At 40.2% G+C, this 12,790-nt stretch overlaps 1 protein-coding gene across 4 annotated transcripts in view; it reads right to left on the bottom strand.

Moving 5' to 3' along the window:
• The window catches only part of LOC111578637 (receptor-type tyrosine-protein phosphatase gamma-like), a 413,908-nt gene that overhangs the window by 112,619 nt on the left and 288,499 nt on the right, over positions 1-12,790 (bottom strand). The gene's annotated exons all lie outside the window — the stretch shown is intronic.

The following is a 12,790-nucleotide window of genomic DNA, read 5'->3' on the forward strand; positions in this document are numbered from 1 at the left end:
CCAATAATTCTCACTGTTGTGTTCTATTTTAACTCAGAATCTCTTCATATACCTCTCACTCATCGCTGAGATATTATAGTACCCATGACCTTTTCCTTCTGCTGTGTGGATTTAACGAAGCGCGGCCTGAAGAAACTGTAATCCAGATATTGTAGCGCTGGAAGTAGCTCCATAATATGAGAAAGTAAATCCCAGTTTTAATAACGCGAAACTAATGAAAAAATGTCAGGGGGAAGACATAAAAAAATCACACTCAAGTTTTTATTATGTTCTATTTGTAGGGTTTTCACAAAGTATTGCAGGCTAAACGAGTTGGAAACATCTGGAATTTACAGCTCTGTACTAATTTACAGGATTAATGATTTAGCATTGTCTGCGTAACCACAGGAATGAAGACAGGCTGAAATTCTAAATCTCTGTTTTATATGCTACTGGTGATGCGGTAGCAAATGATGAATTTCACCAGTCAAACACAATTTTAAAATCACCTACATAATAATGTGTTGGTTGTGACCCATCAAAGCATGGAAGAGACAAGACCTATGAAGGTGGTGGAGAACAGTGCAGGAGAATGCAACACCTATCATCACACTTCCTCCACCAGCCTGCCTTCCTTATGTGGTATATTCAAGGCATTTCTTTTCTTGGGAACAATTTTCCATTTTCCCAAAATAACCGCATGATGCCTCTTCTGTGTGATGGTCAATTTAACATTTTATTTTATATTTATTTTGGGGTTTTTTTGCAGTATGTGGAACTGTGTAGCACGGTAGCAACATGTCACAACAACCACCAACTGGTGGTTGTGTATATTGTGTATATGTACATCGAAAACCCCAAGGATGATTTCTAATGTTACTGAGAAACAACAAACTCATCTAAATAACCTAATAGGTACCTACTATTGCTGAACTCCCAGTAACCCCTTGTACTGGAAATAAACTCAGTTTCAATGAACCATTTTTTCCTCTACAGTGAATAAACAAATATCTGTCACTGGGCTGCACAGTGGCTTGGTAGTTAACACTTTCCCCTGGCAGCTAGAAGAGCTCGGGTTCGCATCCCCACCTTCCTGGAATCTTTCTGCATGGAGTTTCCATGTTCTCCCTGTGTATGTGTGGGTTTTCTCCAGGTTCTCCAGCTTCCTCCCACAGTCCAAAAATATGCTGAGGTTAATTGGTGATTCTAAATTGTCTGTAGGTGTGAATGAGTGTGACTGTTTGTCTCTGTATGTAGCCCTGTGATAGACTGTTACCTGTCCAGGTGTCCCCTGCCTTCACCCTCAGTTGGCTGGGATAGACTCCCACCAACCCATGACCCTAATGAGGATAAAGCGGTGCATAGATAATGGATGGATGGATATCTGTCACTGACTGTTGTTCCTAGATCATTGATGACTTGTTTGCAACTTAAAACACAGTCTGGTCTAGATTTAGGACAGGAATCTGTATTTATCTCTGGGAAAACATTGACTTTGCCTCATCTCTACTATTTTCAGCTATTCATTAATCCACACCAACTACAATGAGTGTGTTCATGATGTTGAAGGGACATGTTTGTATAACAGTGTGGCTCAATGATGTGTCCAGGTAGTTTTTGAGTAACACTGAAGATTTATGGCACAGAGGAGGAAGATACACAGACAGCAGATAAATTAAAGGTCAGTCCTGAATCATTGAGTCCTACAGTGAGAGGATCCTGTGCCTCTGTTATGCTGTGGCATGGTTTGGGTTCACGTTTCATCTTAAAGAAAGGGGTCACTGCAAATCAATAAAGTTGTTCTAGGTAATAACCTTTATCCTATGATGAAACATTTCTGTCTTGAGAGGAGTGTTCACTTCCAGGTTGATAATGCCCCCATCCACAGGGCATGAGGAGTTACTGAATGGTTTGATGAGTATGAACATGATGTGAATCATTTGCTATGGACTTCACTAGATCACTTCACTAGATCCCAACCCAAGTGAACACCTATGGGAGAATCTATCTTCTGATGTGTTGTCAGCACTCTCCATCACCATCACCAAAACACCAAATACTGGAATATCTTTTTTCAGTAATAGTGTTCAGTCCCTCCAATTAAGGTCTGGAAACTTAGAAATCAATGGCATAATGCAGTGAAACTGTTCTGGTGGCAGGTGATGACCCAGCACCATACAATCATCAGTGTTTATTTTTCCTTTAAATTGGCAACTGTCTGTATATCAAGCTTTGATACATACTTTGTATTTGGTTGTAGATGCATTCATGATTTGTGTGGTCTTGAAATTTTATATATTTGTTTTTTTTTTATTATTGAACCTCAGTCCCTTGTTATCCATTACTCTGACAAGTATTCAGAATGCTTTTCTTCTATTGTGTTCATGTAACATATGTCTACAATAAAAGTGATGAACAAAGAGAATATTTTTACTTGCCTATTTGGGTTAAAGAGATAACTGGGTCGCAGCATGAGTTCAGTAATGCTGTGAAATGGACTTGGATGATGTATTGCTGCTCGGTGAAAACCAATAAGAACAAACTCATACACACACATACACACAAAAACAGAACTGGCCAAAACAGTCAGGTATTTCTCGTTGTCATGGTGATATGGAGGTATGACGCACTGAGGCACACAATAAATATGTGCACACAGTGTGTTGCAGAATCCATGAATGCGTCTGTGTGTCTGTGCGTGTACATAGAAACTGTGTTCATATGCACATGTGTTTACATGATTCGCAGTGTCAGAGAACACATCCTCGCATGCCAAAAGCAGTCATGGGGGATCTTTCTCTGCCAAGATCAACGATGTCAATATCACTTGTGTAGCATTTTCTCTAGCTCACTAATCCTCGCATAAAGAGCCCCGTGCATCACTTTTTCATCTATTTGCAGAGTGAACAGTTGTCAAGCTGCCTGATATAGAGTCTGTTTGGTGAATTTATAGCAGTGACAGCTCAACTGGAACAACACATTCTACCACACTAGTATTAATTAAAGTCAAAGTGGGGGATTGTGCTTGTCAATGTGGCAGTGAGGCAGCAGCTCAATAGCAAGCATCTCTTTTAACAATATTTGCATTAATGATGGTTATGTGTACCTTCTCACTCAGTGCAATGAAACGGTGATGGCATGAAAGGAACAAAAGACAGAGTTTACTTTGTGGATGACCTGAATCCAACATTTAGTCATCTGTGGCAGTTAAAGCTGAGTGACATAGAGAGTTGGAGTTCACAGTGTGGTCAAAGATGTCTTTGGATCTTTACCAGACTGATCTCCCACAGAACAGTATCACTGAGTCCAGCCCATTCTGTAGTACATAATGATCTGGCAGCACACTAACATTTCGCTAAAGAAGAAAAGAAAACAAAAAACAATATGGCTTGTTTCTTTCTCTTTAAAACCATCACTGTTATCATAGACGGTACTAATCAAAGGATGTGGCCGCAGTGTTTATTCAAAATAGAGATGGGCAGAATTGTTTTGGTGGAAGACACGCACTGTCAAACAAATTTTCAGTGCGGTAGGCTGCTGTTTGAAAGTTGTTAGTGTTGTTTTTTATGCCCACATCTTTCATCACTACCCACTGAATGGCATGTACTTTAATTTGAGTATAGTTTGATTAATTAGACATACACCGATCAGGCTTAACATTATGACCACGTGCCTAATAGTGTGTTGGTCTGCATTTTGCTGCCAAAACAGCCCAGTTGTCCTTTTTTTCAGTTTTTTTTTTTTTTTTTTGCCATGGCAATAGTTTACCTCTTTTATCACCTTGTTCATAAAAGGTTTATTTGAGTCTTGAGCGACTTGCAGCTGCTCAGGAGGCCGTTGGCTTGTCGTACTCTGCTCTTAACATTAATTGTTTTTCTGTTTTTGGGTCACTTTTCTGATAAACTTTTTCTTGTCTAATGTATTCTAATTTTGGCCCCCAAATGTTGTCTTTTTGTTGTGATTTTTTTTTACAGTGTAGCCAGTGTAGTTTATTATATGCCCTCTAAGAAAAGCCTCATATGCTTCTCACCTAGTACTAGTGGATGTTTGTGTCAAAAAAAAACTCATCCATACATTGATCAGGCATAACATCATGACCTGCCTAATAGTGTGTTGGTCCCCCTTTGGTCCCCCTTTTGCAGCCAAACCAGCCCTGACCCGTCAATGTATGGACTCCACTAGACCGCTAAAGGTGTGCTGTGGTATCTGGCACCAAGATGTTAGCAGCAGATCCTTTTAGTCCTGTAAGCGGCGAGGTGGGGCCTCCATGGATCGGACTTGTTTATCCAGCACACCCCACAGATGCTTGATCGGATTGAGTTCTGGGGAATTTGGAGGCCAAGTCAACACTTCAAACTCGCTGTTGTGCTATTCAAACCGTTCCTGAACCATTTTTACTTTGTGGCATGGTGAATTGTCCTGCTGAAAGAGGCCACAGCCATCAAGAAATACAGTTTCCATGAAAGGATGTACATGATCTGCAACAATGCTTAGGTAGGTGGTACATGTCCACAGGTAAGCAACGCACCCGGCCTTCCACGTGATGTAAAAGAAAATGTAATTCATCAGACCAGGCCACCTTCTTCCATTGCTCCATGGTCCAGTTCTGATGTTCACATGCCCATTGTTGATGCTTTTGGCGGTGCACAGGGGTCAGCCTAGACTCTCTGACTGGTCTGCAGCTATGCAGCTCCATATGGAACTAACTGCGATGAACTGTGTATTCTGACACCCTTCTATCAGAACCAACATTAACTTCTTCAGCAATTTGAGCAAAAGTACCTTGTCTGTTGGGTCGGCCCACATGCCCAGCCTTCGCTCCCCACGTGCATCAGTGAACCTCAGCCGCCCATGACCCTGTCTTGAATTTCATAAGTCCCTGTCAGATAAGTTTAATTCCATCTCTGATTAACTTGGGGATCAACAGGAGACTAAGGGTTTCAGCATTAAGGTAGGAAAGTTTACTGTGAAGCATTTTCATTTCATAGAGCTGAGAAAACCTCACAGGATAAGACCAGCTTGCATGTTTAATCATTTTTAGCTCTTGAACTTGTCATGACACTGCTTTCTAGGTCATGTATCTCTTGATGATTTCACTTCCACTGTCTGTTGAAGTTAACTGTAGTTAACCTAATGCAGCAGTCTTCCCATGAAGATCATCATGGAACAGTGACACAGCATTTGATATCTGACCCATGGTTGATTAAATATAAATTTATATTAATTTTCTCAGCCAAAAAAAAGGTCTAAGTCTGGATTACCATCTGGTCACAGTGGGCAATAGTTATGGTGTTCTCGAACCTCAAGAACATCAAACTTACACTAGTTTTAAAATTTTTCAGAGTTAAATACTATTACTTTCTGTATTTTCATCCTCTTTAGCTCCATCCTACCCAGTACTGGCTCCATCCTCACAGATCCATATTGAGTCATGACCCAAATCCACGAAATTTAGCCAATTTTCTAATTGATATGGAATCAGGCTGAATAACACAGACATGTGCAGAAAACAATGCAATGTAGACAGATACAGTAAAATATTTCAGTCTGATGGAATGAAAAAGCAACTATTTGTTATATACTGTATTTTAATGAGAAGAATTTACAGTCATACTAGTTATACCATCCTCAGTGAACATGCAACAGAGGGCCAAACTTCTCATTCTCTCACTCCTTTGTTTTCTTTCTAAATCGAGTCACAACCCCTTTGCGCTCTCTGAACTGAGTGTGTGTGAGGATGTGAAACAGTCGTTGTATTGCAGCCTTCCCTGAGCCTTCACCCTGCCAAAACAGAACTGTGTGTCACTGCTCATTTAGAATTTGGCTCACTGTACTGTTCTCTCCATATTTATATGGAGGGGGAAGCTTCCAGCATGCAAACACAACTACAGGAGCATCTGCCAAGACTTGAGAACAGGCAATGCAGGCAGCCAATTCAGACCACCGGCACAGCAGCAGCATCACAAGACTGTTTGACTGATTGGTCAATAGCTGCTTGATACAGCCTACCTGTGGTATCCATTTTGCACAAATTGGATCCAGATGGGCCTATTTAAAACCAAATATAAATCAATTTAAGTCTAACCTTGAAGGAATTATGCAGGAAGCATCTATTAACAGGATTCTATAGAGGTGATTTCAGGTTACAACAACATATTCCAAACTAGAAAAGCACTCAGAGAGCGCAGTCCTCCGCCAAGGCTGCTCAGTTCACGTATCATTTCCGACGGATGAAATCTTTAATAAAAAATGACCTTGCACTGAGCACAGGCATGTGCTATGCATGTGAATGTTATGCATGGATACTGAATTGCGTATAAACTACTCTTATAAAGGTCTGTTGATCAGTTCATCATTTCTGGCAAGCCTTTGTTTTGCTAGTGTTAAAATAACTGTTCCCTCCATGCTTTTATTTTGAACGCCTATTTTTAATGTTAAGGGCTTTCATTTTGTCACCAACACAGGAAGTATTTATCTAAGAAGCAGTTTCTTGACATGAAGACACTCCAGCTGTTGCTGTCTAGCAAAGGATGTGTCTAAACTTAGAAGCAGCTGGAATGGAGACAAGCTCTGACGGTGAAGAAATGAGTGAAGGACAGAAAGGTGAATTTGTGTTCAAAATAAGGCTGACGGCTGAACGTAAATAAAGTCTTTGTGAAACATCAGGAGCTTCACCATTGTCAGGCTGGGGTTTGCTACATTGCGTGACCTAAATATGTAGCGGGAGGCAGGAATTGATGGGACTCAGAAACACCCCACAGTTTAATCATTTGTTCCTTGTATGATTTCCAACTGATAAATCACAGTCAACTTGTAGTAGGATCGCAATCATGTGATCGTCAGCAGGTAACTGACACAGTGTTCACATCATGGTTACAGTGACACCGTGCCAGCAGCTATATCTCGTAATAGGAAATCCTTAACAAAGCTGTGGATCCAGACTGTAACCTGCATCACTACCATAATTTAATGAAGTGGTCCTTGTGTCATTTCGAACTTTCCCTGAAAATTTCATCCAAATCCGTTAGTCCATTTTTGATTAATGTTTCACACGGACAGACAGACAGACAGATTCACAGATTCACAGACCAACATACGCCGATCATCACATAACTCCGCAGTTCCTTGGCAGAGTTATGTGAACAGAATGTGCACATGCATAACACATGCCTGTGCTCAGCACAAGGTCATTTTTTATTAAAGATTTCATCCGTCAGAAATGATACGTCAGCTGAGCAGCCTTGGCGGAGTACTGCGCTCTCTGAGTGCTTTTCTTGTTTTTTAATGTGCATCTCAGTAGATATGAGTGCAATCTAAATACTATTGCTAACACTAATTTTTTCCTGTTCTTTTTAAACCTACAGTAATCCAGGACCTCAGCACCATCCAATATCCTTGGGATCAACTGGATCATTAACTGTCAGCCAGGACTCACCATTCACCTACTTCCGATTCCTATGATCTAGAGACTTTAAAAAAAATATATATATAACAAAAAACTCTTGCCAATAACAGGACCTAGGAAAACCTGCAATATGTAGCAAAGGGAAAGGAATCCAAAGAGGGGCGACAGAGTGAGATACATAGTGAACTGTATGGAGTAGAGAGGGAGAGAAGAAATGGGAAGCCTGCATCCCTTAAGTGATCTGCCTTAGGGGGCCTGTTACAGCACCTTCCCCTTCCTGAAGTTGACAAGCCTGAGTGGGAGGTAGAGATACCATTACACCTGGAGGCAAATCAGCATCACGAAACTTATTTATTTTCTACTCAGAAAAACACTTTAGAGAAGACAGGGGAACCCCTGTCTCTCCTGAGGCAAGCAGAGTGCACTGTTCTTCTTTTTACATCTTCACATCAGGTCAAAAAACATCACCACATAGAAGGTCTGAGGCCTGCCAATCCCTAACCTGCAACCTGTAATCAGAGCTGGAGTAAGGTTAATGGTCAGGTCAAGGCCTTGGTTAAAAATACCCCCTCTATTTGATATCTGCCCTGAGTGAACAGTTACACTGTGGGTGTCATGTCTAGAACAGTATCCCACAGAGCCAGAAAATCACAAACACCTCCAACCACTTAAAGGAAAATGAAAGAAGAAATTGACCCAAGCTGTTCATTTAAGCTATTGAGAGCCTTCCTGTTTCACTATGATGCATTCTGTTTACTTAGTACCATATCACAAGTAAAGTTCCTCTAATGTGAGGAGGATAGAAATGTAACAGATGCATGCCTAGTACTGATTAAGATGAAACATACTCTGTTATGGTCTTGCTACTCATCTACAGTTTGAATCCACATGTGTCTCTGGTAGTATGAACTAATACAGTAAGATCAGCACACAGTCTCCTGCCCTCTAGTGTTTTCACTCTTTGATGCTGTCACACCTTTGTTGTCTACCACACCTCTTAATCTCTTTACCTTGAACTTTGTTAGCACCCACATGCAAACCGGCCACTGGTCACTACTGTTTTTACATACTGCCCCCTTCATCTGTATTAAATGTGGTACCCTGCAAATGGTCTGGACTGGCTCTCCTTCCCAGACTCACTCTCTCTCTCAACTATGGGATTGAACTTTGCATAACTCTTTCCTATCAATGCTATAATTGGTTTCCTCTTCTTCTACTAGCAGTGGTGTAATAACTGAATCCTGGAAATAATTTTTGCATCAAATAGTCCAAGCAGGATTAAATACTACTTTATTTGTGCTCGAATTATTGTATTGTAGCCAATATGAATGTCAATCACTTCAGTCTGTTAGTTTATACTGATCTGTGGTAATGTAGAATAATTTTACTTAACTTTAAACAGAGCAGCTTCAGGGGAACAAACTGTGCATTTCACACATAAATTATCTGGAAATAAGATTAAATTGGACTTCACATCAACAAGCAAGGAAGACTGAACAGTGTGTAAGCACTACTGTGGAGTTCAGTCCATTCAATCCAGAATAACTCTGACCTCTGATCCTTCTCTGTCCTCAGCTAGCTGTCTGTGAGTAGCTCTTGAGCAGCTGAAGTGCTTTTACCACGCTGACACTAAAAGCAAAAATTCACTGGAAAACAACAGTATGCAAGTACACTCAGTAGATAGACAGGGGCAATGTGATTATTATTAAAGATCCACTAATTTTATCTATTTGAAACTAGAATACCCACAATAATTTAAAAAAAAAAATACAACAAAAGCTTCCATACACTTGTAAAAGTCATGTATGTCATGGAGGTCTTGAGTTTCCATTAACTTCTACAACCAAGAATTCTCGATGATGGAATCAAGAAAAAACACAAATCTTTGTCAAAACAACAACAAAAATAAAATAAAACAAAACAAAAACAAAGAAAAAAATCATGAATTTTGCTTCTTTCATAGATTTATTATAGATTCTAACTATTAAAAAATCTACTGTTTTTTTTATTTATATATATATATATATATATATATATATATATATATATATATATATATATATATATATATATATATATATATATATATATATATATATAAAAAAAACAAAGTTAATATTTGAGTAATTGCCTCTTATCACCTCTATGCACTTCTGGTAGCTGACTATAGCTTCTGGTTGCATCTTTGACCACTCCTCTTGACAGAATTGATGCTGTTTAACTAAATTTGCTGGTTTTCTGACACAAACTTGCTTCTTCAGCACAGTCTACAGGTTCTTGATGGGGTTTTTCCGTTGGAAGACCCAACAGGCCTCCAGGACCCAACTTTCTGGCCAATGATTTAGGTTTTCCTGAAGAATGTGGCGGTAATTGTCCTTCTTCATTATTCTATTTAGTTTGTGTAAAGCACCAGTTGCACTGGGAGCTGCAAAGTCCCAAAGCATTATACCACCACCACCATGCTTGACAGTAGATATGCTGTTTTTCTAAGTCCATGATGATATAAAATTCACTTGATTGTGGACACTGACATCTGTGTTCTAGCCGCTCCCAATTAATTGCAGATTAATTTTTTGGTGATTCTTGCTTGACTCTTGACAGGTGTGATTGATTGTATCTCAGCAGCAGGTGATAGTTGGTGTTTTCTTTATGATAATGGCAGCTATACCATGAACTTCATGCTCAACTGTTTGCACAGATAATTGTCACTCCACATGACTTTCGTGACTTGTTAAAATAAAATAAAATAAACTCTTTTAAGATCTTTGCCCAGCTCCTCAGACTTTCCCATTGTACTGTTTGTAGCTGGGTTTGCTTAGTGAGTCAAATGGGCCCTATTTAATTTGGCTCAGAGCAGGCACCAGCTGTAGTCAATAGCTAACACTCACAGGAAGTTGAGAGGACATGCCACTAAGAAAATGTGACTAACTCTTACCCTTTCTACATCACCAAAACTGACAATTCAAGCTGTTGTATGTATATTTTTGTCCCAGCAGATTGTCATATTTTCACCTACAGTAAATCTATAACAGAATCAAAATGCACATCAGCTTTTTTGTGACAAAGACGCATGTGTTTCAGTAATTCAATCATAGAAAATTCTGAGTTATAGGAGTCATTGGAACCTCAAGACTGCCATGATACCTATTGTTAGACCCAAACTGAACAAACTTGGGGTCTATGGAATAGGAAAATTTGAATGCATCTTCCAAGTCAGTAAGTCTCCTAATGCTTATCACCAGCCAGAGTGAATTTTGAAACATTCCTGAAAACCTTAGAAATTGTAATTCCAATCAATTAAAACTGTCACTTATTGGGGCTTGTGAGAATGATTCAGTAGACTCTGATGTTACTGAAACTGTTCTAAAAATCCTCAAGTACAACTCTACCAAATCTGATGCAATAGAAATTAAGCACATTAATTCTAATCACAGTATCATAACATCAGAGTCAGGGCTGCTAGAGGGTCTGAAAGGCTGTTCTGTGGACTGTAAAGAAAAACAAACTTGAAAACAGATGAACGTTGCAGTTCAAAGTTTTCAATTTTTAGCAAAAGCATAAATTTTGATCACAATTAATTGGCTACTAACAATTGGTAATGGCTCTGCCTCAGTGAGATAAAAACATGGATGCAAAATAACTTTCTACAACTGAACTATGACAAATCAGACATAATAATCATCGGCCCCAAATCCCTCACAAAAAACACTGACAGCTTCCCCCTGACCATCGACAACTCCACTCTGTCCCCATCACCTCACATCCATAATCTGGGATTCATTCTTGACAGCAACCTCACCTTCCAACAACACATCAACCAGATCACCCGGACCACCTTAAAAACATCGCCTGCCTCTGCAACTCACTCTCCCTCCCTGCTGCTGAACCCCTCATCCACGCATTCATCACATCCAGAATTGACTACTGCAACAGTGTTCTTTATGGTTCATCTTCAAAAGTCCTCAATAAACTACAGTATAGCCAGAACTCAGCTGCCTGCCTCCTCACCCACTCCCACTCCCATGAACACATCACCCCTGTCCTCCAAAACTTCCACTGGCTTCCTGTCCCAGAACGCATCCAGTTACAAATCCTCCTTCTGACACATCATAACCAAGCCCCCCCCCATACCTCAGAGACCTGCTCCACCGTCACACTTCCTCCTGCAGCCTCTGTTCCTCTGATGCAAACCTTCTCTCCCCTCCACTCAGAACCAAGCACTGAACCTGGGAGGACAGAGCATTCTCCATATCTGCCTCCACACTCTGGAACTCCCTGCCACAACACATCCATGACTGCACCGACCTGACCACCTTCAAATCACTCCTCAAGACCCACCTGTTCAAAACTGCTTTTAACACATGATATTAATTCATTTTTATGATGTGTTTTATGACTTGTTTTATGATGTTCCTCTGTTTGAATATTTGCTGATTTTAGAATGTAAAGTGTCTGAGAATTTTGAAAAGTGCCATACAAACAAAATATGTTGTTGTTGTTGACTAGAATACAATGTCTAGCTGAAGTGATTTGAAATGGCAACTCATTGTGGTTATCAGGCAAAATACTGTTTCCAGCCTGGTCCTTGATGTAACTTATGTATCGGCTGGCTCTTTAGTGACAGTGTAACAGTTGTAACCATGGCTCTAGAATGGGGCTGCACAGTGGCTCGGTTTTTAGCACTGTCACCTGGTTCGCATCCTGGCCTAGGATCTTTTTGTGTGTAGTTTGCATGTTCTCCCTGTGCATGCGTGGGTTTTCTCTGGATTCTCCAGCTTCCTCCCACAGTTCAAAAACATGCTGAGGTTAATTGGTGATACTAAATTATTTATAGGTGTGAATGTGAGTGTGATTGTTTGTCTCTATGTGTAGCCCTGTGATAGACTGTTACCTGTCCAGGTGAACCTGTGATAGACTGTTACCTGTCCAGGTGTCTCCTGCCTTCACCCTAAGTCAGCTGGGACAGACTCCAGCCCCCCATGACCCTAATGAGGATTAAGCAGTGTAAAGATAATGAATGGGTGGTTCTGGAATGTGATCTAAGTGAATGTGGATGATGAATAAATCCAAGGTGGTTCTTTATTAGAGTGTGACACATTTGGGTTAAAATTTACTCAGCAAGTAATATTTGTGTGTACGTACATGCGTGTGTGTGTGTGTGTGTGTGTGTGTGTGTATTCATCAAACACAGATGTGATGTAGTGTAAGGTGGTCAATGAAGCATTAATATGGGAGAAGGTAAGCATGGGAGACAGACTCACTATGAACAGGCTGCTGTGATGAATCAGGCAGAGTGCAATGCTGACACTTTAATGCATCATTATAATAGATGTTCTAAGTGGTTTCTGAGGGAGAGGATGAACTGATTTAAAGCTAACAGCCCAGCTGAAAAATAAACACACAGGA

The sequence above is a fragment of the Amphiprion ocellaris genome, chromosome 5 (assembly GCF_022539595.1).
Source record: "Amphiprion ocellaris isolate individual 3 ecotype Okinawa chromosome 5, ASM2253959v1, whole genome shotgun sequence".
Taxonomy (NCBI): domain Eukaryota; kingdom Metazoa; phylum Chordata; class Actinopteri; family Pomacentridae; genus Amphiprion; species Amphiprion ocellaris.